At 41.0% G+C, this 25,321-nt stretch overlaps 1 protein-coding gene across 31 annotated transcripts in view; it reads right to left on the bottom strand.

The window, feature by feature from the left end:
• Positions 1 to 25,321, bottom strand: part of ESRRG (estrogen related receptor gamma) — a 607,049-nt gene that overhangs the window by 459,297 nt on the left and 122,431 nt on the right. For 11 of the 31 annotated variants that reach the window (XM_045809601.2, XM_087856329.1, XM_045809599.2 and 8 more), the window contains one exon: positions 12,593 to 12,717. The exons of 17 other annotated variants lie outside the window; for them this stretch is intronic. The gene's annotated coding sequence lies outside the window, so the exon portion shown is untranslated. 3 more of the 31 variants (XM_087856323.1, XM_087856338.1, XM_045809612.2) reach the window with 3 other exon arrangements.

Below are 25,321 nucleotides of genomic sequence, written 5' to 3'. Positions count from 1 at the left end.
TCGGTGGATGATGTTGGAGGGTCCTTCCTTTATTCTGGCCTTGATGTCTATCTAGCCAGAGAAGGAAATTATGCTCAAACACTTTGGAAATAGTGCCCGTTAAAGGAGGCACCCACAGAATTTGGGGAGTGTTCACTTCAGTTCTTTCTAGTATTCTGCTGCTCTACTTTTAAGCCTTGAGGGGAGGTGCTAGAGACACAGAGGTCTGGGATCTAACCTCTTCAACTGCAAAGAGCCCTCCTGAGATTAAAAAACAAACAACTGATGGAATATACAGAACACCGCGTACACTAATGGAAAAGGACCACAATTTGTTGAGCACCCACTACTTGCTGGATGCTTTGTATAATTCTACTTCAAAGAACAGATACCTGGGACAAATCACCTTAACCCCTTCTACTAAAAAGCTCAGCATCAAATTGTCTTACCCTATGACAAAGACTGCAAAAAAGGCTGCTGTCCATGATAGGTCCAACCATTGTCTGTAAGTTCATTAGCTCTGCAATTCTCTCAGGGCTGAAGTCTATTTTTTAGCATGTTTCACCATCTATCTAATGCCAACTAATAGAAACATCCAATTCAAGTTACCTGGAAAGGTCTATCCAAGAAAATTGCTAGTGCTAACACAAAAAGTATGAAGAAGTTGTTAGGTGTGGAAGATGTATAAATATGTGAAATATAAATTACTTTAATAATTCTAAATTAATACTTACTTGAAGCTATAGGAGTATAATCTAGAATGTCAACAGAGAAAATGCTCTTAAAAGTGTGTGTGTATACAACACACATAGTACTTCCTTCCCCCATCCACTCCAGCACACCCAGGTTAAAAGAAAAAGAAGTTGAAAAGAAGGAAATGAAGACACTCCTCCAGGAGGCTGCAAATGTTTAGCTCTTGGGTGAATCTGTAAACCATGTCAGTGCCACTGGCTGTTTGATTCAATTTACCTTTGGCAGGTGTAACCTTCATAACCCAGTGTCTCCCATGGTCTGACATTTACTTGGCAATATCTTTTTAAAGCAATAGCCTTCAATGTTAAACACCTCTTAATTATGGGCTCATTGAACAAAGGTAGCATTCATCCCTTCATTTCACAAAGACAGGCAACGGCAGCGGTGGTCGCAATTTTTATTTGTAGGAACCTAACTGCCACTTAGACTCATTTTTATTACTCTTCAATAATGAGGATTATGTTTTGTTTTGTGCTTAAATGATGGGTTGTACTCAAATGAATCTGTCTTTCCTCCTTATTACTCATATGACTTTCATAAAGAAGGAGAGAGAAAGAGTGTTTAGGCACATTCCATTCTGTGTCCAGCCTTAAATCAAGTGCCCTAGAGGGGAAGTAGGTGAATCCCACCCCTCTATTAGTTTAATCACAGTGGACTCCAGAGTACGGAGCATCTGGAGTGAAGACAGAATTATTTTCTCCTTATACTATGCTCAGAACGGTTACATTTATATTCTTAAAAGGGTTAAAGGCAGTGAAATGTCATTTCCTTCTCTCATGTCTGCTTCTTACATTGTTTGGAGAAATGATACTTGATCCATTACTAGCTTAAAACATTTTTAGACGAAACTTTCTTTGCAATCTTCTAGACTAACACATTTCCTCCCTTCTGCTAGGGCACTAGATCTTATCTGCCAAGCCTTTGCAGTCAAGTTCTAATGTAACTCAATGATATTAGGAGGAAAAACTCTTACCAATTGGAGACTACACAAACAAATTTTCCAGTGAGGACTTGTGCTTCTGTTTTTAACCTAAGAAATGAAGGGACAACTTCATGCAATTTTCAACTATACTGTTAGTCTTACTCGTACTTCCTATTTGGAGACCCTTCTACACGGAATGTAAGAGCTGAAAAGTTCCTTAAAATTTGAGAGTAAGTACAAGGCCAAGGTCCCAGAGCTGGCTGGTGCCTGGCCCTCCAAGAGTCTAAGTGTCCTGACCTCCTACCCAGCCTTTCTTCATCTGGGAATTACTTATAATGCCAGGCACTTGCAACCTCCTGATTTGTTGGGTGAGAATAATTTACCAATGGGATGAAGGGGAAACAAGACATGGAGAAGTCAAGCCCCTTGCCTAAAACAAGGATTGGTAAAAAACTGCTGCTGGGCCAAATCGGACTCCCCTGATCTCCACCTTCCACCTGCACCTGCTTTTCAAATAAAGCTTTATTGGGATACAGCCATACTCATTACTTTACATACTGCCTAAGGCCATTTTTGTACTGTAATGGCAGAGCTGAAGAGAAAAAGGAAAATACTTACTATCTGGTCTTCACAGAACAAGTTTGCTAGTTCCTGGCCTAAGGTACACAGTCGGTGTCAAACTCTGTATTAAAACCCAGATCTCACTCTTTCTATACAGAGAATAAAACACCATCTATTCAAATGTGCTACCCTAATCCTACCAGAATCAGGAAGGATCTCCCGGACACTGCGTGCTGTCTCTGTGAAGTCAAATGCATTATCTATCTTTCGATATCTATCCACATTCTTAACCCCATGGCCACCCTGTGTCTCCGTTTCCCAATGCCACGTGACATGCTTCTGAATGTCAATCTCTTCAATGACAGGGCAGAAAGAGCCATCTCTACACACATACCCCATCGTGCCCCAGTAATGGACAGCTATGTTGTATTGAGTAAGAAATTTTTTGTGTATCAAGTAACGAAATGAAAACCATGGGCTATTTTGGCTTCTTGAAGAAGGAGTTCAAAGTCCCTTTCCTTTAGTATTCTCTTCTCCATTTCTTTCTAGAGGAACACATTTCTGGAGCTGGCTTGCTACATGCTTAAAGGGGTGAACCACTCCAGGAGCTGAAGGCCACAGCAAGCAGGTGCACATGGGCTGGGTCTCTTCTCCTTCACTCACGTGATCTGACAGCCCACCCTAAAGAAGTTTGCTCCCCTGCTTTGTCTCCCTTTCCCTTCCCTTCTGTCTTGTCTTTTCTTCTGGAAGCTAGCCAGGTAGACTCACAGATGTAGCTTAGACTGGCTTGACTTCGAAAACTGAAAAGCTCCTCTAGCTCTCCCCCTTCCCTGGTACTAGCTCCTCTGGCCCCAGTTCCTGAGACCCCATGATGGGGACATGCCAGACAGGCCTTTCCCTGAAGGGTGTTAATGTGTAATTCAGGATAGGCCTTATGGGGCATTAAGCGTCTCCTCTGAACTTACTTTGTCCGCTCTCGGATTGGGCACTGGCCACACAGCCGCAGTATGGTACTACAGTACTACTGCCACCCCGTCCCTACTCTAACCTGTGATTTGCCAGTCACACATATCCCTTGAGATTCTCAAAAGACAGAAAGCTTGCTCATTGCCAGGAGTCTTCAATCCTTGGGTTACCTGGACATCGTACGGAGAGATAACACAGTATAGGATAGTGGATCCAGGACATCTGAATTCAAAATCCAGGATCAGTCACTTACTAGCTGCTTGACAAGTCACTCAAACTCTGTGCCTGTTTCCTCCTGTGTAAAAGGGGGATAACAAGAGTCCCTATCCCAAGGTATTGTGAAAACTAAGGTTAATAGATTCAAAGTATTTAGAACTATGACTGGTGACATATTAAGAACTAGAGTAAGTGTTTGGTAGTGGGGTAAAAATTGAAATTTTATTTTAGGGGAAAACTGTCACCAATACATTAGGCAGATAGTCAGCTGTCCAGTTTCAGAAGAGGGCTTCACAGTGATTTAATGCTACTGCACACGTGTCACTGAGCCCCAAGTTCTTTTAAAAATAATTCCTAAAGCCCTATAACCTCCAGAAACAAACAATCCAATGTCTGAAATGGACATCTCCCAAGGGAAGCTTCTAAAACATCACATTGCTAAACCCAAGGACTTTGCTGTACAAAACTGTTCTTTCCCCTTCTTTCTTTCCACCCAATGGAAAGCCTAACTTTCTAGTCCCAAATCCCTTCTTACGTGAAGTCCTTTTAATAACCCCATCTGTGGCATACTGAAACCCTATTTGTCCCTCCGATTTGTGTCTCTCCGATCGGTGAACTTGTGTAGTACTAATGCTTGCCGCCTTCTGCATTCCACCGCCATGCACGGAATGATCACCTTGCTTAGTAAAATTCACCAGCTGCGACCTCCAGGTCTACTGATGCCTCTTTTTCTGACATGGTCTGTTGCCTAACTTGGAGTCATGTGTGTCCGACTGTCTTTTAGACATCTCCAGCCATGCCCCAAAGGAACCTCCAACTGAAAAAGCTGACAAAATTAAACTCACAATTTTTAAGCTAAGTCTGTACCATTTTAGTATTCCTCCTCAAATTAATGGCACCATTGCTTACTGATTTTATTTTTCAAACCAGCAATATATCCTCAGTCTCTCCCATCTCCTCTTTTCCCATCTAATAAACCACCAGCCTCATCCAGTCTAGCTATTGACAGACTGCTTCAAAGTCTCTCCCACCTCTCCAACTCCACAGGCACCGCACCAGGTCACACTCACATAATCTCACTCAGGACCACTCTAGTCTTGACCACTTCCCCAACCCCTTCCATCCATCATCCAAGATGCTGCTTCCCTACCTCAAAGGGACTACTTTTCCACTGTCTGACATTACTTCAGTGGTATCCTCACTCCTTCAAATAAACCCACATCCACCTGCGTGGTATGTGATGTCCATGATAACGCTACCATAAGCTGAACAATCATGGCTCCCCCTCTTGCCTACACTCCATCATCTTCCATTTTATGCTCCAGCAACACAGAACCAGTGTCGTTTCCAAAATAGTTCAGTTGGTCTCCTGTCTTACACATGCTTTTCTCTCATCTTGTAATCCCTTTTCTCATCCAGACCACAGGAAAACTTCTATTTATCATAAAGTCACAGCTCAAATGTTACCCATTTGAACCCCTTCCTGACTCTACTGTTTATTGAGTAACTACTAAGACAGCCAGATACCATTCTAGTCACATGAAAGCAACCTGGAGAGATAGGGATGCCTTTTCCTCCATGCCACCTCTGGCCCTAATGTATCTTTCTATCACAGTAATGTGCACGTCTGTCTTTCCACTCCACCATAATTTACCACAATGCTCAATAAAATACATGTTGAAAGAATGGAAAAGTACACTTTGTCTCTTCAACTAATTTGTCATCTGGTTTCATTGGATTTTCCAAAGGACATAATCTAATACAGGGCACATGGTCAACAGTACAGGCTTTGGAGTCAGACGATCTCAGTTCCTAATTTGGTCCCACTATTCATTAGCTATGGGACCTTGGGCAGGCTACTTATCTTCTATAAAATGGAGACAATAGTGGTACCCTGTTTCATAGGGCTGTTGGGAGGAATCAATGAGGTAATATACAGATATTACTCAAAACAACACCTGCCTCAAAGCAACTCTTCAATAAATGTCAACTTTTATTATTTTATATTTAATACTGCACATCTGCATATAGAAATTGTGGAAACAAATAAAAATTAATCTCGTGGTTCAAGTAGTCACTTCCTTAACAATTTTTACCTCCCATAGGATTTCTGATTGCGTTGAACTTAAAGAGTTAAACACACACACACAAGCCTTTTTCCAACCAAGGCCTGTCATCTGAGGATGAGGGTCGGGGAAGGGAGTGCTGCTGGTTATGGATGTTAAATCAACAATTTTTTCTTACAACAAACCCCTGGCACCCTGTTCTCACCATGTCATGGCCTGTGATGACTTAGTGTCTCCCAAGCATGACCAAGCGATTAGCAGGGCTATGTCTGTGCATCTCGACAGTAATGGGAGCTCTCTTTCCATTTGCCATGTATTGAAGCCTGAGCGCTTCGCTGCCTCGTGCATTTTCAGCTTGATGAATTCATTATTCTCCATAGTTTTCTCCTCCCTCCTTCAGAGAAAACCTTTCCCTAAAATGCCAGGATTTTCCCCCCATTTTAAAAATGGGGTGTTTTTCTTTAAACACAAAACTTTGATATCAAGTCTATAACAGCTTACCTGTACCCAACACCACTCTTCAGAAGAAGAAAATAATGAAATGCAAGTTCTCTGATACAAATACCACAGTACTGCCTTTGAGAGAAAGCACACAGGTGAAGCTGGGTATTTTCTAACAGAAAAAAAAAAAAAAAGGTCTTTTTTTAGATTTGCAAAGGAACAAGGCAAGTTATTTGTCCTAGATGGGCAATGATATGCTAGTCTAAACAACAGACCTGAGACCTTATCTCCCACTGTTTGCTTTTTTTCCCCCATAAATAAAGCCCAGCCATGTCTAGAGCACATCCTTCCCCGTTTCCCCATTCAGAGAGTGTCTGACCATCTTGATACTGTACTCATGGACACGGATGCATTTGGAGGGTGACAAGGGCAGTTTCTGAAGAGCCTGTGGTTTTATAAAGCACTTTCAGGAGAAAAGGGAAGGAAAGGAAATTATCCTAATGGAATGGAATAGTAGCTAGTCAAAGAACATCTTACTTCAAACTAATCTGTAGTTTCCAAACTTACTCTTTTCAGTCGTATGACTGGCTTTCAGTAACAAGAGAACTACAGGGGAGAACTCTACTCCATGACAAGCAATAGACAAAAAGCCTCTTTCTAATATTTCTGAATCAAGACCTAGAGTTTAATGGACAATAAGGACTCTGCCTATATAAAGGGTGACATCACAGGCTCTGTTCTTTCCAGCCACCTGCAGATGCCCAGGTCATAATCAATTTTATCTTCATACACACAAGATAACATGAACCATCAGAAAATCTTATCTGAGGGTAATGAGGATTACGGTTAAAAGCTCTGGCCCAGGGTTAGCCTACCTGAGTTTGAAACCTGACCAGTTCAGGGACCTTGAATGGATTATTTAGCTACGCCTCTGCTTCTTTGTCTGTAAAATGGGAATGTTACTACACACCTGATATGTCACATGGTGATTAAATGAAACAATACATGAAATGTGCTTAGCACCTATTTAGCTACTATTAAAATTAGTATCAAACACAGTGGCATTGATTATTTTTTCTTTCTGGGTCATTTCCTGATATATCTTCATATATTTATTTTCTCTTTTCAAAAGCAGATATACATCTTTCTGGATGAAAAAAATTGTTATTAGCCAGAATTATTCTTATTTTACCCAAATATGAATAAGAGGACCCTTCTCCTGTGGAGGTTTTATACATACATAAATAAAATAAATAAAATACATATATATAAAGAAAATAAATGATACATATATTATATATTTTAAGAATCTACTCCAAGAAGTTGGTAATACATGACAGCAGTGTTTTTTGCAATGAAAGCCAGATTATTACAAAAAAAGCTTCCTTCTACAAAATGATATTAAAGAGATCCTGTCTGCTAATTAAGTTTCTTACCTACAGCAAAGCTTTATCCCCCCGAGGGTGAAACTATCCCAAAAGGATATCTCCTCCATTAGGCAAAATAACCCCATATCCTGCCACACTTACAGGCACAACCTTGCTGTGGTTACACAGTGTCTGATGATGATGCTTCCGATCTAAATATAGGGTCCCGGTGCTGGGGGAGGGGCTGAGAATAATAAGAAAGGAGAGTAGGTGGAGACCCATGCGCTAAAAATAACCAAAGAGCACGACTACGTTTAGAGTCTCCCATGTGTAGGATTCAAGCAAATCTCATGCTTTGTTTCCGGAAACAAAAGAAACAAGAGCTATGTCCAGGTTTCTCTGAACCTCTGGCAGGAACATACATTTTTTTGTATTTTTTTCTTTTGAAGAACTGAGAGCTCAAAAGAAATCCCTGCGATCATTTTAAGACCTTCTAATTCCCCAACCGCATCCACACCACACTTAGGGAATGACCTGCTCACGAGCTGGCACTAGCTTCCAGAAAACAGTTCCCCACACATAAAAGTTTCATTGGGCGAAGTCTTAACAAGCAGAGCACATACTGCAGTTTCCAGTATCTGTTTCTCTCACATCTTCAAGATGGATGCTTTTTACAATGTTTTGGCAGAAACAGCATCTGTTTTGGGGATGACACCTGAGAATTTTAACCGTTCCTAGAATGGAAAAGTGCTGACCAGAGGAATGTTTACAGAGAGTCTCTGTGCAGTGAGGATGGCCCAGGTATCTTTGTCTGCTCCAGAAAAGCACAACCAACCAACGTCGCTGAAAATCTCTGGGCTGACTCCCCTCAGCATTTTTCTAGGCTATCTGCTACAGAAGAGAATCTCTTATTGAGCCCCCTAGAGAATTCTCTGCATAAGCCGGGGCTATTCACAGATAATATCTGGTGACAAATCTGCCTTCCTGTCAAACTGAGAGAGGTCTACATGCCAAGTGGATCTGTGGAGTCCCAAGAGAAGTTTGGGACCATAACCCAGTGAATGAATTCCATTAATACATATATGTAGCTTTTCCATCTGTGACATAAATGACATTTTTAACTTGCCTATTTCTGAAGATTCTTTATTAAATAATAAATTCAAGAATAATTCCATACAAATCACCAGTGTATGTAACTATTATTCTCTGTGATTACAACGGCTTCCTCACAGGCAAAAGTGAGGCTCCAATTTCAAGATCGTGGTGGAGTTTGCGAGTGTGGGCCCTTTAATGGCAGGTCCAGATCCCAAGGTAACTTTCACAAAACCAAATCTGTCAAAAATCACTTGGAGAGAGTCTGTGAATGACTCTTAACGTCAACATGCATTTATGAGTATCAGAGGCTGATGAGGTAGGGCAAGAAGTTCTTTTGAACAGCTTTATAAACCACCTTTTGGTTTTTCCCAACGCTACAAGAAAGGAACCTTGGTAAAGAGATTCTTTAGCTAACAGAGGTGACTTTCCTCAGAGAACCTCCACACACTGGAAGAGGTAGGTCAATATAACTCAGAATAATGTTCTAGAAACTTCACCCTCATACCCATGCTGGAAAAGGAAGAATGGTGCAAATTTATCCAAGTATTTCAAAGGCAAACTTGCTTCCCTGATAACTAAATTCCAGTCAAAGGCTTTATACCTTCCTATGATGGAAAAATCCTCCCCACCCCTATATTTTTCATATAAATGATAAGCTGATCACATTTGGTTAATAAACTGCTTCTCCATAAAGCTAAATGGGATAAAACTCACCTCTTCCATATTGTAGAATGTAATAGTGGTCAAGCCTTGCTTAAAAGCCATTTGTCTGGTGTCATTTATGGTATCAGCTACCATAATCTTATCACTCACTTGTTGGGGGGGTGCTGGTGGGAGGGGACAGCCCTCAGGACAACTGAAGGCAAGCCCTAAGGGGGTAAATTCATTAAAACCTTTCCCTTAGACTTGATCCAGAAGAATCAGGTTGGATAGGAGAGGCTGCCACATAGAGACAGGCAATGATTTGGGAAGCAAAGGGTTAGGCAAGATCCGTACAGATGTATACCAGTCCTTGGGAGCCAGAATATAGGTCTCCCGGACAGGATATGAAATAAGTAAAGAGCATGATAGCTTCTAAAAACTGTACTGTGGGCAAAGGCAGTGGAGCTAAGGGGAATCTAAACTTGAGGTCTCCTTACCACGGAGATCCCTCCCAAGGCCCTTTGTATACACAGTTAGATATTTCGGTGACAGTTCCTAAGGCAAGAAATTTCAACGACGACTGAACTCCAACTTTCCCTCCACACTCTCCTTGGTTGGATGGCTTAGGAGTGGCCGCAGGCATTCTTGGCATTTGGCCAAGATTACAGATGAGTCGGTAATATGTTTAGCTTGAGTTTAATGTTTCTAACTATGTGGCTCACAATCATTTCCACATATAGTTAAACTACTGTTAGTCATCCCATGCAGGAATAACCTACCTACAAGAGGGCTCCCACCACTCCATCAACCATGGGTACCAATATGTCCGAGAATGCAGGGCCAAGGGTCATATAGAGATGTAAAGGGTCCTTTGGGGGCACTGACTATATGTGGCCATGGAAGAAAAATAACGTTTGAAATGTCTGAAACAAGTTGTAGTCTAGAAGATTCTTCTAAATCTCATAGCTCATATATGAAAGAAGCTTGAGTTTTTCCAAAAACTTGACAACAATCCTTAAAATTTGCATAACATTGCCAATAATGAGTACTGTAACTGAAAGAAGTTTTTTTTAAAAATTATCAATAACAAAAAGCAAACTTCAGTCAACATGCTAGAGAAAAGACTAAATTATCTTTCTATTCTCTCTCTAGAAAATGATATTACAAATTCTTTGTTGTCATATGAAGAGGCAATCAAAGAGCATGAAGCCATAAAAAGCAGGAAAAACTGTTTTATAGAGGAGTGTCAAAGAGCTAATTAAATTTTTGTTATTTTTCTGAATTTTTAATATTTTAATATGTGTAAGCTTTGCTAAATTTAAATTTTGTTATGATTTCCCTTCTCGCGCTGAACAAATGTTCACTTTTGTAGCTAATTTTGCATTGTTAATCTTCTATCCTTTCTCTAGCATTGTTGTGTTCAAGACAGGGAGCATGCAGGCATGTTTGAACCAAAAATGTAAAAAGCCAACAGCTCATAAAGAGGCAGAATGCTAGGGCACCAGTGACTCTCCAAGGGGAGAGTCACCATTGCTGCCGCCTGGTCGAGCTTCCCCTTCCTGTTTGAAAACAGGTTTCCAGTGCTAAAGGTTTAGAACATCTTAGCGTGTGTGTCTTGTTATAACGGATGTGATTCCACTAAAATCATACTTCCTCTTTGAGGAGAAAACTGGATTTAGGGAGAAAAGGCCTGTGAAGGGATGTAGAAGGTTTTTATCTAAGCTGTCCATCTAGGTCCTATAGAAAAAGTCCAGGTGCAGAGTTTGATGAAGACACTCATTTCATGTCTACCTTTTTTTTTGTTTTTGTTTTTGTTTTTGCCATATGGGCTTAAGACCAGGACATTGAGCCAAGGTACGCCATGGATAGAGCAGAGGCTACCAGTGCCCTGCCTCTATCCCTTCTCCCTGACCAATTTGGTATAGGCTGCCTCAACTGCCATCACTTCCCTTTTTTTTCTGTTTTTTTGCCAAAAGGCATTCTCTGGCCACCATGACAGTTTGCTTGCTTGCATGGTGATGTGCCAAGGAATCAAACTCCCACCGCAGCCCTAACCAAGAAATGACAGAAGAGCTGGTGTGCGAATATTCCACCTCCTTCACTTCTTGGTGGATCACTCCAAGGCTTCCCAGAGTTTTCCAGCAGGACTGAGCTCTGCTTATAACTTCCTTGATTACAAAACCTTTTATTGGCTACCTTCCCTTCTCTGTCTTACTTCTTCACTTTTCTACTGAGATCACTTCCCAAATAAACTACCTGCCATTGAATCTTTGTCCTGGGGTCTGTTTCTGTGGGAATTCAAACGACGGCTCTAGGGTATTTAAGCCTCAGCAAAGAAAACACATTTGGAAGAGAATAAAGACACACCCGGAGTTGCCTAATTACTATGACATTACTAATTATAATTTCGCCCAGAAGCTGCAAGCATCCATCATCATCTTTGCTTTCTAGTCACCTTGACTCAGAGACTTCAAGGGGAAAATGACTGACCATCAGCTATTCCATGAAACCTATAGAGACTTTTTGGACTATCTGTGACAGATTATTTCATCTCCCCCTGATTTCTGCCCAGGATCCCTCATACTTGCCCTTTACTTCCTTCCCTGTAACTTTCAACACTCAGGGCGGGCCTCTGCCTATAGATACAGGGAGTAGATAACAAGCCTACTGCCCCCCACCTCCTGCTTGCTTTATGGGGCTTTCTTTAGCTTCCTTGTGTGTCCAGCACTTGGTTCTGGCCGCCTTCTTAATTGCTGCCATTTTGTTTGGGAATCCCTTCTCTCAGATCCAGGGGTTCTGATTTGATGGCTTGACTACTCAGTTCATACCTGGCTTCTCTTTGTGGGTCACTCTTTGGGTTCGGTAACCTCACACATGTACCTTTCCCTGGCTAAGATTCTGATCCTTACAACTGCTACTCTTAGTATCTTCCCAGGGGACCTATGCCTTTGGGGAGCAGAATCAGACACTTCTGGGCAGCCTTCTCCTTTATCCCTAGTAACTTGCTGCACCTCAAGAAGAATGTCTGAGTATTTATTCAGATAAAACCGAACGAGAAAATAGATGTGCATAAAGAACAAGAAAAAGCTTCAGTATGCATTTTTGGAGTGCCTCAAGTTTTTGACTTCATTCAAGGGAAGGCCAAGAGTTAACTGTGGTCCCTCAGCCATAGCTCTCAATTGGAATGGCAACAATCACACCTCCGCCATGATACTGGAAAGTTGATGTTGCAAAGGGAGTCCTTGCCTGCCCAAGAGCCTACTGTTTGTATTTCATTACTTGTCTGAAAACTGAGGCGTAGGTAATTCCTGTCAATAGATGAAATTAAACACCAGACACCAGTATCTTTTCATTCAAAAAGAGAGATTTCTAGATTTACCTAATGCATCGCCCTCTCTCCAGTTAAATTCATTAAGCAATATATGAAAGTATGATTTTTTGAGATACCACCAATCAAAAAACTCAGCCCACATCCTTGATAACATGTATACATGAGTGTGTTTAAATGCAGCCTCTAATTCCCTTCCTCCCCCTCTGAGGTGTACTCATTATTCACTGTGCCCAAACATTCAGGGATGGCTCACCTCTTCCTTCATATTCAGGGAAAAGAGTGTTCCTGCAGCTAGCTTGCTGCTTCCCGGCAGTGAGTCTTAATTTCCATGAGCTTCCACTATGCCTCAACAGCAGGTACTTAGAAGACTGGGAAGAACTGGTGAGAAGAAAGGTATTCTGTATCAGTAATTGCTGGGATGTTTGAACAATTGCCTGAAGTTTACTTTCTGAGAGCAGTGGTCTGGCTTTAGCCTAGATGAATGATGTGTGAGGCGGTGAGGTTCAGGGGGAAAGGAGACATCCTGAGCCTTTTATAATGACTCTTCGTTGGAATGTGGATGATTAACAAGCTACATAAATAACCTACAGCAACATGAAGAAGATCTCTGTCGTATCCAGCAAATTCTCTTAAAACTCTCTGAATTCACAAAGGAATGTCATTATTACAGATTTTGCCAGCAGGGGTCTACTCTTGGTTCAAGCCATCCAGATTTTGTCAGTAGTGTCAGCAAAGGATATGACCTGAAGAATAGCATGAAGGTCAAAGATGATGTCGCTAGAGCAGTGGCTTTTAATCAACGTGCACCCCCACTCTAGAACATGGATGCTTTGTAACCTGAATCAACGAGTCCTACTGTTAAAGCTGAACAAATAATACCCCTTCCCCAAAAATTTTTTTAAAAAGTTTTTAAAGGTTAAAAGTATACATAATTAAAAGTAATCAATGCAAATGACTTAGCCCCATCCATATGGTTCTGTTAACATTTGGCACATAATACTACCTTCATATCATCAAGTTTAGAAAAAATAATTAATTACATGTGTCACTATTTCATATGGTCCTAAAAAGAGCCCCACGTGCTCTGCCATCTAACATACATTAGACGCCTTGCTCTGATTTCACATTTTGACTCTCCTTAACCAAACTGTCTTGAGTCCCAAGGGTTTTATGGTTGGTACTTGCTGCTCCGACCATGCATCACCGCTACACCTCATTAATTCAGCAAATATTCCTTGGGAGCCCACTCTGGGCCAAGCGCTGGGCCTACAAAGGTGAATAAGCAAAGTTCCTGCCTTTTCAAGGCTTACACATATAATAGGATCCACAGCCAACGAATACGTAAATGCATACCCAATAGAAAACTACAGAAGAGGATAGAACAGAATGTTCCTCTGAAGAGCAAAAACCGGAGAAGGAAGGTAGCGTGGTTAGCCATCGTATGTTAAAGCGAGGGCGAGCCTCTCTGAGCAGGTGCCATGTCCGGTCCCAAACCTGAACTACAGACTTTGCAAATAGCAGGAACAGAGCCTGGAAAGCAAATTCTAGGTGTGTTTTATTTGTGCCATGGGTTACACCCCACGTGCCTCCCACGTGCAAATCACTTTCCCCAAATTCTATTGCATGCCAGCGCTGAAATGCACCTAGGCTGAGATTCTCATCCCTAGCTTTCCCCAGACAGGGTGTGATGGGCTGCTTACAACGGCCAAAGGATAACAAAGGGTTGCCAAGTGAACTTTGGATTCCCATGTAGTCTGGATTTTTTAGACCAAATGAATCAGTTGGACCTGATGACCTCACTGAAGATGGGAGTAGGGGCTTCACTTGGGCCACACATCCCTAAACCACAGAGAGTGCTGCAGTTTCCAAGCTGTCAGTCTGGGTGACTCCCATTCAGCAATATTTAACTACTTGTGACATGAGATTCTGAAAGCTTTTGGAAAGTCTTATTCACTAATGGAAAAGCCTCTTACATATTTTATAAAACTAAACAAGCATCAAAGTTAACACTCAAATGCAACTTGTTTTTTTCTACACTCTCCAGAGCCTTGTCAGCATATAAGTCCTTCCTGCAGTTTCTATTCAAACAGTGCAAGAGTCCTGAATTATTAAGGGAAAAAATAAGATTATAAGCTTCCTGAGGGCAAAGTCTCAATTTTACATTTTTATTTCCCCAGGGCATGACACGACATAGGTAGGCAAGAAATTTTTAATTGTAAAAAAGTGGGGGGGGGGGAATCTCAAGATATTTAACCACACAAAGCAATTAGCTTTTGTTGATTTTCCTTCGAAAAGGACTAGCTATCTCCAAAATTAAACTGTAACTGAAAAGAAAAGATCTTTCTATATACAGATATAGAATTCCAGTATAAGTGTGCCCTAAAACAAAAACAAAAACAAAAACAAAAACAAAAACAAAAACAAAAACCTTCCTAATATATACTTTATAGACTCCCAAATTTTCAAAAGGGCATGCAGGCTTAACATATACCATTATTATCAAGGATAATGATGACAGTATTTGTAATAAAAGTGATGACTGATTAAGTGCTAACCGTGTGCCCAGCACTGTGCTGGAAGCTTCTCTATACCCTTCCCTCTTCACGTTACTCAGGCGGGCACTGAACCAGAGCACCTCTCACATCAAAGAGGCTTCCCCTTACCACCATATGCAGAATAGCACGACCATTCGGTCCTCCTCACTTGACCTGGCTCTAGCACCCACCTGCCCAGGTTTTACATATTCATTTGTTCAGTTGTGTATTCGATCTACTCAACCACTAGAATGTAAGTTCCATGAGAGCAGGAACTCTGTATTATTTACTTTCTTCAGCAATTAGTAAAAACTCAATACATACTTGATGAGTGAATGAATATATGAATGATTTCATTCACGCTTTAAAACAAGTCTGCAAGGTAGTACGTTCAGCCCCAAGGGACTGCCCCTCATATCCTCCAAGTCCCGCATTCTTCTCGATACCCCACACTGACGAATGTTGAACACACAGACAAGGTGCGGGGAAGCCATCCCTCCCTTTCCCCTCCCTCCTTCTCCTACCTTTCCTTGACAGAGCCCAAGCCTCCGGTTCTCTCTTCACTGGCACATTCTCAGAGGAATCAATGAGCAAAGTCCACACAGATTAATCATTCCCCGTGTTATTTTTAAATAACTTATTTGCAACCCAAGAAAGAAAGGTTATATCACTTGGAGTTTGGGAGCAGAGACAGTCGAATTTATGAGCCATCTCTGAGTCACCTGGAGCATCACTGCAGCGTGGACATGGCCTAAGGCACGGACCGGAATCAGACAAGTTGATTGCTGTGAACTCACCGGGAGCTGATGACGGCACGTCCAAGGTTAAGGTGACGGATTTTCCTGTACTGCAGTCTTGCCCATTTATATCCAAGACCCTCCACCTCTGAGGTACCCTGTTGAATGACTCACTCCTGGCTACATTTGTGCCTCAAAAAATATTGGGTAGAGATTGCGCTCACCCTGGCTCCTGTTCCACAATGATCTCACTCCGGCTCCTGGTCCATAATGATGAGGTTCTGCCTGAATTATAACCTATGGCACATTTTCAGTTACTTCTTTCAGAAAAAAAATGCACTTTTATCTTCCTTATATTTTAAATTTTATCTCCAGGTAAATATCACTTTTTCTCCAATATATTTTTATTTCATGGGTATGATGGATGAAAACAGGAGCCAATGTTCTAATTGCTCTAATAAAATGAATCATCTTTCATGCGCATTCTACTCCATGCAAAGATTTTTTTCTTAAGTCTGTAAGTGCATTTCTGAGAGATCTTAAATGTAAGCATATCTGAGCTTGCTAACTACATTTCCCATAGTAGACTATTTAAAATGTATCTGTAAAGTGGATTATGCATCTCAGGGGACTGGTAATGGGCTACGGAGTCACTCACTTTGAAGTCACCAGTTCAGATTTAGTCCAGACTTTAGGCCGTGAAAAAAAAAATCACTATAACTGACTGGCTTACTTTTGTGGAAACGGGTTAGTGGCTCCTCGCCAGTAGCCCCTGTAGTATCCACATTACAGGCACCACCAGCATCTCCTAGGCATTAAATGACATCGTCCCAGGGATGGGGCCACTAGAAGATATGTATCTCCATACACAAACACACACATGCACACACACACGTGCACATTGTGAATGGACATACATGAATAAACACATGTGCACACACACACACACACACATGCACGCACATCCTGGTACAACAATTTTGACTGAACTCATCCATAAGGGACAGTAAGAAATCTCTTTTAACCATTTATTTGACAACACGCAATTCAATCCAAACTGCTCAGCAGCGTGAGAATATGTCCACAGCCGTCTATGGCCCTGCTCTAGCTGTGAGGATTTCTGCAAACAGATGAGAGCACCTTCGGAAGCCAGCCCTGCTGTTCACTGTGATGAAATAGAAGATGGCATTAGCCTTCAGGGATGTCAATCTGGGAGCTTTTAGAACACTGGCCTGCACTTAAAGACCAAAGATAACTGAGATGACTCCTCAGAAATACCTTTCCTCAGAGCCCAAGAGACTGAATGCCATTCTTGACCCCCTACTCTTCCTTCATCTCTTGCATCCAATACATCAGCATGGCCTGTGCCTCTAACCTCCTCATATACCCTCAGTTCCTCGTCCCATCCATGCTCACCATCATCACCTTGGGCAAGGTACGTACTGCCTTCTCTCCCCTTCATGACTACAACCTCCTTACTGTACCCAGCTGTGATTTTGCTGCACCCATTCTCCATCATACTTCCAGAGCATCTCTCCAAAACACCACTGCCCTGTTTAAAATTCTTCGGTGGCTCTTCGTAGCTCCAGGATGAGCTCCGTACTCCTTAGCATAGCCAGTAAGACCTTGATGGTTTCACCCCCATGGCCACCTTCCCTGTATTCACATCCCAGAAACTATATGCCTCAGCCATGTTGTTCCTGCAATGCTTCCAACTGCCAGATATGGATTACTGCCTTCCACCACGTTTCCTAGTTACTAATAAATTATCCTTCCTGACTCAGAGTAACTATCATTTCTTCCAAGGAGCATATCCTGATCCTTCCAAGTTCTGGGTTGGGTGCCATTCTTACACTCTTTTCACGGCCCTTACCACACTATAGTGGAATATTATCTCCCTTAGGAGGAGTCTAGTCTTACTCACTGTTGAATCCCTGGTCACTAATATGGTATCTAGAGTTTAATTCATTTTAATGAATAAATCAATGAGGTCAGACTTTTAAGAATGGCTTATAGCATTTTTTTTCTCTTTCATAGGTACATTTTCCTATACTTTTGGTTCTACTATAAGCCAACCTTATATTTTGACCAAATTCTATTTTGTTTTTATTTTTATTGTTGTTATAAGGCCTCTCCGCATATAAAGCAGAGGATGACAGAAATATAGAAGAGACCGGGGTCTCCAGTCAAAGCCAAAATTCAAAAGGTAGGTCCCTATGGAAAGTCAAACAATAGCCTTTTGGGGAGCGTTTTTATTGACATTTTCTAAAAGGACAGTTTATCCTGTGCTTGAAGGGTTTTAGGCAAGGTCTTACCTGAAGATAATGGAATGGATATGATGAACGGTTGTCATAAACAAATCTGAGCAAGGTTTTGAAATGAAGGTGAAGCGTCTGGAATGGTCCCTTACATGATTATGTCTCTGCTTCTTTGGACTTTACAGGGAGGGAAAAGAAGGATGGGTAGGGAAGGAGACAAGAGGATGTATTCTTGAATAGATAGTGTAAGATGTACATATGCAGAGGACTCGAAGTAGAAATGTAAGTTCTAGGGGAGATCAGGGGGGAAAAGTGGGAAGCAAGAAGAAAGTAAGGCGATGAGAGGAGGAAAAAGTAGATGACAGGGAGAAAGGTAAGATCCAAGTGAACAGAAGAGTAAAAATTAAGAGATGCATAGATGTATCAGAGAAGAAGTGAAAAAGAACCGTCAGGAAGATAAGAGAGGGGAAAATGTAATATAATTTGCACATAGTAAGGTCCTTATTTTGACAGATGAATAAACAAACGAGTGAAGGGAAGATGAGAAAAAGTCAAGGAACATTCAAAAATATTTGGACTTTGATTTCAGTCTATCATGTTATGCATTCACTACACCCCCGGAATGCTGGGCTCTCCCCCCGCCCAGACAACAGAAGGGAACATCCTATTTTATATGACTACTGAGAGTCTAACGTGATTAGGTCTGAATGCTGACATCATTCATTCATTCACTTAATCATTTTCTTAACCAACAGTTACTAAACACTCTCAGTGACCAGACGCTGTACTAGGTGTTAAGAATCCGACTGTAAGACCTATATTACCTATGCCCCCAAGGAGCTTGTAAAAGAAAGCATTAAATCTCTTTTTTCAAACTGGAAAGAATCTTCTACTTTATATTGCACAGCCTACATAATCTGTGAAAAAAAAATATCCAAATCAAAAGTAATAGTATGGCTTGGCCAAAAGCCACAGGAAACGGGGGCATTTTTCTCAATAGAATTAGATGACATTATGACATGTGCCCATTTAGAATGGAGCTGCAAATCATAAAAATGCCAAAAACGTGGAGAAGAAAAACATTAAAGGAGCTAACAGTAGAATATTAAAGACAGACATAATTAAAGAGAGAAAGGCATAATAAATACAGGGTACTTTAAATTCTCTCTGTCATAGGGTTCTACTGCAGTTTGACTCCCAATCCCATTAAAGTCATTCTAAATTGATTCCCTCGGTATAATGAGCCCCTCTTGATAACACCAAAACACTTGGCCTCTCAAGAGCTCCTTCAAGGCGGCCCTGCAGAGCCTGCCACCAGCAGCATATTCACGCAGGGAGGCAGCAGCCACTTCACTTGACAGCCCTGAGGACAGAAACACAAACCCATGTCCAGCTTCTCCTCCCTGGACGTTTAGACTCTCCTTTTGCTGTTCAGCGGGGCACAGACGAGAGACTGAGATGCGTTATTTCAGTAACACGCTTCTGAATCCCCAAGCTTTGAGGTTTTCTGGCTACGGATGCCTTAAACTTGAAGAGTTGTGCCATTACATCACAGGTTTCTTATAAGAAACACCCCTTGCTAGTTTTTATATGAGCGACAGACTGCAGCTTCACATCCACCATGAATAAAAGGGAGAATTTATACAATTTCCTCACCGAGGTCATCTCTCCTCTATCCTTGGATAATTCTAGATAGAGAGAAACGTGGAATAAGAACAGAGGGATTCCCAATAGATTTTATAAGCAACGCCAGGCTCTTCCACCCTACAAAATGCCAGCGAATGTGAGGGACACACAGTATAAGTCAGTGGGACACCCAAGAAACCCAAATTATCACATTACCATTTTCCTGGACCCCATTAACCTTGAGAGAACTGTAAAGGTCATCAGTTTACATGGCTAAATAGCTTCCAGCTATTTCTCTAAAAATGTAGCACCAACAGCTCCTTCACCTATGCTCAGTTTTTTCCCCCTTTTTTAATCACTAAAGGTATTTGCATGAAAACAGGATCTTTGTTTCCTACAGATTGATCCACTTGCTACTTAACCGATGCTGCTTCTCCACCTTCAGTGACATCATAGTTCCTGCTAAGGAGCTAATTTTAATATCACAAAGGATTGTGATTTCAAGTGGAAGCCGCTACCCTCTTATGAAACAAAGGCCCTGTTTTCAAGCAATTGTTCCTTATAATAAAATGCACGGAAAGCTAAATACCTCAAATGTAAAATAGATGATTTAGCTGAAGGACAGACACCAGCCTGACTCTCTGCCTTAAAGCTGCAGGAAAAAGTTAGGACAAAGAAAAAAAGAGAAAAAGAAGGAAAGAAACTAAAAATGAACTTCCAAACGTTAACATGCTTTTTCTACACCTTTGCCAGTGTTGTTTGCCTCCCAACATGGGACAATTATATTCTTACTATTTTACTATACTATCCTCATTTCGCTGGGATTTTAAAATCTAAAGTCTAAAATCGGTTTTGTAAATGGCCTATTTTACCTAGACATTACTTCGTTTTTGCAAATATAAAGCCACTTATAATATTTTCTATTGTTCCATTATCCCTACATAATTTAGCATTTTGCTCACATTTTATTATTTATATCATCGCAATTAAGAATCAGTTTTCAGTGATTTTAGGCTCAGCAGTGTGCGTATATGAGTATACCCTTAATCACTCTACTTATAAGAGATAAGTGGAAATATTCCTTCATACAGCATGAAATAAACTAGATCTCCTAAACCCCAAGGGATTTAGAATGCATTTCAACACCTTTATATGATTTATGACAAAATTATAAATGACCATTAAGAGAATCTGGGTGATATCCAGTCTCTGAAGCAGATTTCACAAATGATAACCAAACATGGACACTCATGTTTGCATGGTTCATGCAACCCGGGAACCTGGGCTGCAGCCAGTGTACCATTTCCTCCTATCCTGAGTGCTACTCACATAATCATGCGTGGCACGGTCTGTTACCCCCGATTATTTGTGACTCTTATGGTGGGTTGGGTACAGAACAGGTCAGAAAAGAGAAGGGAGTGGATCTGACTCTTGCGTGAATCTACTCAGTTTTGCCCTCTCTCTTGACCACAGAGTCCCCATTACCTTGGATAAAGGAAAAACTAGGGGAAGACAAGAGCTGCCACTGGGTTCACACCTCATCATTATTAAAGGAAAGCAAGCTCCAATGCACCAGCCGTATCAACAGCACAGTTTAGATGTATGTGAAGATATTAGTCATTATATGCACAGTTTTTAAAGCTGATTAAATCAAAAGAGCCATTAATGCACACTTAAATGCTCGGAACTGTGTTCCATGCTTTACACACATGATCTCATACTTAACAATAACCTTGCAAGGTATTCTCATCTCTGCTATGAAGATGATGTGCCTGAGGCCTCGAGGGGTTGACCTGCCCAAATTCACACAGCAAAATGGGGGCACACTGGGATCCAGGCCAGCCCATGTCCATTTTTCTTCCTACCCCAAGTAGTAAAATACTGAACTACTTCAACTAATAAAAATATCTCATATCTAATGATAAATATCTCATATTTTACCGAAACTCTAAAGACTGGCTTAAAACCTTTTTAGTCTCATTGATTCATCCGGCAAACATTAGTTGAGTAGCTACTCGGTGATGATTCAAGAGTGGTTGGGAATCTTGGATCAAGGGTCCTTCCTAGCTCCTGTGGTCCTACTGAGGCAGACTACTTGCCTCTAGTTCCTTCTTCTGTAACATGAAGAGAACAGACTAGATCATTTCCATGTTTGCTCCCAAAGGGGTAATACCTCTTCACGCCTCTGTTCTAATACCCAAATAATATCTATAATCATTTTGTAGCAGGTATATCGATATCAAGCTATTGTAATTCACAAACAGCATTCCATGGAAATGTGAGTTAAATAATTACTTCATTACATGAGTTTAATCTTTTCCATACATCTTGTACTCAAGTTTTTCACATCTAAAATGTGCTAAGTTGATTGCTTGGTGTTATCTGCATGCTGCTAAATGCCTACTTTACGATAGATAAGTGAGCAGTTACTATATTAGTTCCCTTGGGCTGCGGTGACTAAGTGCCACAGATGGGGTGGCTTAAGCATAGACATGTATTGTCTGTCACAATTCTGGAGCTTTGAGGTCCAAAATCAAAATGTCACCATGGTTGTTTCCTTCACAGGGCTGTGAGGGAGAATAGGTTCCATTCTTCTCTCCTAGCTTCTGGGGGTTCACTGGCAATCTTCAGAGCTCCCTGGCTTATGGCAATGAAAACTCGTCTCCACATGCCATTCTCTCAGTGCCTCTCTCTGTGTCCAAATTTCTCCCTTTTTTAAGGACACCAGTCATATGGGCTTAAGACCTACCCTCAACACCTCATCCCATCTTGATCATCTACAAAGGCTCTGTTCCTGCTTAAGGTCACATTCTGAGGTATTGGAAGTTAGAACTTCAACATTTGGGAGGGGGATACAATTCAACCCAAAACAGTTATCTCCTATATAGTTTTGATTTCTGTAGATGTTTCATAAATTGGAAAAGCTCAGTTGACTCTCACTGTATTCATAGCAAATGAAGGACCATGGAGGGACAGCTCACTGGAAACTCACAGAGGTGAAGGCAAGACACAGCTTCGGGGTTAGGGACAGCAGAAGCTCAGCAAAGCACTCAACTCACATGGGGAGGGGGATGCACTCTGTTCCCACTCCATGGAAATTCATGCGGTTCAAAATCCCAGTCTCGAGACTGTCCACACTATGCACATGTCAAAGACAGATACACCTTTGCATTCCATCAGAGACAATTCTGTTCACATGCACCAAAATGAACCATGCGGTGTCATGTGGGATGGCAGCCTCAATGAGATATATCTTGATTTAATAGAGAAATAAAAGCAATATAAGGACATAAGCTAAGATCATCATAAAGTACAAAGCAGGCACCCTATACTTTACTACCCCCCAGCTGCTTTTTAACTCCGAGTGAGACAATTTGCCTAATGTCTACGGAAATGGCTCAATTAATTTCCTCCCTTAAATAATATCAACCTGTTCCCTATAATATGCCTTAGTAGAAGTGTTTTTCATCTCTTCTGTTCTTTTTCTGTGTTGTAACTCTAAAGATATGAGGATGGAAATAGTGCTGATTTCTGAATGACAGGAAATCTCCCACAGAAATAAAGAACATTCACACTTGATCACTATGTTTAGAGACTCTTTGCAAAGACCAATCACCAGTGTCTGAAAATGAGCCAAGTGGATGATACCAAACTGCCCTGGGCAGTAAAAAGCAGCATCAACACCTCCCTATGCCTTCATTACTAATTCCTGCGAACCCCTACCATGTGTCAGGAACAGTGTTCTAAGCAGAAGGCAACAATTTTCAACAGAATGATCAATGTAGACCTCACTGAAAAGGTAACATCTGAAAAACACTTGTATTATAGAAGGAGTTCATCACAAGGATATATCAAAGGATATTTCAAGTAGAGGAAACAGCCAATGCCAAGGCCCTGTGGCAGGAGCAAATCTGGTTCCTGGAACGGAAACATGAGGGGAGGGGAGTTAAGAGAGCAGGAGAAGGAGACAGGGGCCAGTTCAGGGCAGACCTTCTTGGACATTATAAAATACTCTGACTTTACTGGGAAAACTGGAGAGCTATAACAGCATTTTGAACAGAGTGAATAATCATACTTATGTTTCAAAATCGTTGACCTCAGAAAAGTCACCTGCTCATCAAAAGTGAATCGCTGAGCACTAATAGCTTACCCCAGCTCAGCACAAGCAAATGGCCCTTCACAAGGAATCTTTCCTAGAAACAAGGGAAGCTCAAATCTCCTACTGTTAATGAGTTTAGCATACACACACACACACACACACACACACACACACATTGTTTCTTTGTTTTCTTTTTATTTTTTAAATTCCAGTATAGTTAAAGTGTTATATTCGTTTCAGGTGTACAATATAGTGATTCAGCACTTCCATACATCATCCGGTGCTCATCACAACACGTGCACTCCTATGTTTTTAACGAGAGACCAAGATTATACATATTGTGTATTATTCATTTTAAGGCAGATTCTTCCCTAAAGTTATATGAGCATGAAGAAGTCTTGGATTCTATTTCCTACTCTTTAAAATTAAGAAGTTGGTATCAATATAATATAATCTATAAAATTACATATACACAGTATTTGTATCTGTGATAGCCAGCCTTCTTTAAGGCCTGTGACGACTTTTGTCTCCTGATATTCGTATCTTTATGTGAGCTGTGAATAGTGAATTAGGTCTGGCCAGTGTGACCACTTCAATATGGCTGAAGTGATAGAGTGTGACTTCCAAGACTAGGTCATCAAAGATTCCGAAGCTTCTGCCTCATTCTTGGGAATCACTTGCTCAAGGGGATGCCAGCCTCCGTGCCATGAGGAAAGGCCCATATGGAGAGGAAGAAACTCGACAGCTGTATGAGTCACAGCTTTGGAAATGGATCCTCCAGCTCCATTCAAGCCTTCCTTTGACTGCAGCTTGGCAAACGTCCTACTGCAGGTGACAAGCAACCTCATGAGTGACCCTGTGTCAGAATTTCCCAACAAAGCTGCTCTTAAATTTTCAAACCACCAGAAACCATAAGAGAGAATAAGTCCTTATTATGGTTTGAAACCACTAAGTTTGGGGGTTAATTCATTCCTAAGTGATAGATAACTGTCATATTTTCCAACATTCAAATATTCTGGGGATCATCAGTTAGCTACTGTTTACAACAGTTTTTTTTAATCAAACATGCTTTTGAATTTCTGAACTGAACCCAAAATTGGTAATAAGATCATAACTAGACAAAACTATGTTGGGAGGTTACAAAAATATAGACCGAAAACTTTCATACTAAAACTAAAAAGTACAATTTGGAGCACTGAATGTTGGAGGATGTATGAACTTTGGACTCAGAAAAAATAAAGGGTAGGAATAATGGTTCTGCCACCTACTAGCTTGAGCAAATTACTGAAGCTAATCAGCCCTCAGTTTCTCAATCTGCAAAACAGGCAAAATAATGCTCAGCTTACGTGGTTGAGAAGGTTAAGGAAGGTAATGTGTACAAATAATTTTCTTCACCAAACATCAGTTTCTCTTTTATTAAAATGAATCTGAGCTATGTTTGTTTTGAAAAGGCAAACACTATAATAATAATAAATTAATTTGTGTGCGTGTTATTTGCTTGTCTCATGGCTTGTATTAATACTAACATTAGGCTTGTTTCAAGCCTAACATTAAGCTAACCAATACTCAGAGTATTTATAATCAGTAATTCACTTGTTATTGGTCATTGCAATGTCATTTACATCTGGGGAAGGGGAAATATCCAAATAAATACTTTGTGGAATCAGCTACTGTATTTGATCAGATTTGAGATTCATTTTTAATCTGATGATTGCCATGAGAAAAGTT

This window comes from Ursus americanus, chromosome 2 (genome assembly GCF_024610735.1).
Source record: "Ursus americanus isolate L20-20 chromosome 2, mUrsAme1.1.p, whole genome shotgun sequence".
NCBI classification, from domain to species: domain Eukaryota; kingdom Metazoa; phylum Chordata; class Mammalia; order Carnivora; family Ursidae; genus Ursus; species Ursus americanus.
This window is presented reverse-complemented; position numbering and strand designations above follow the sequence as displayed.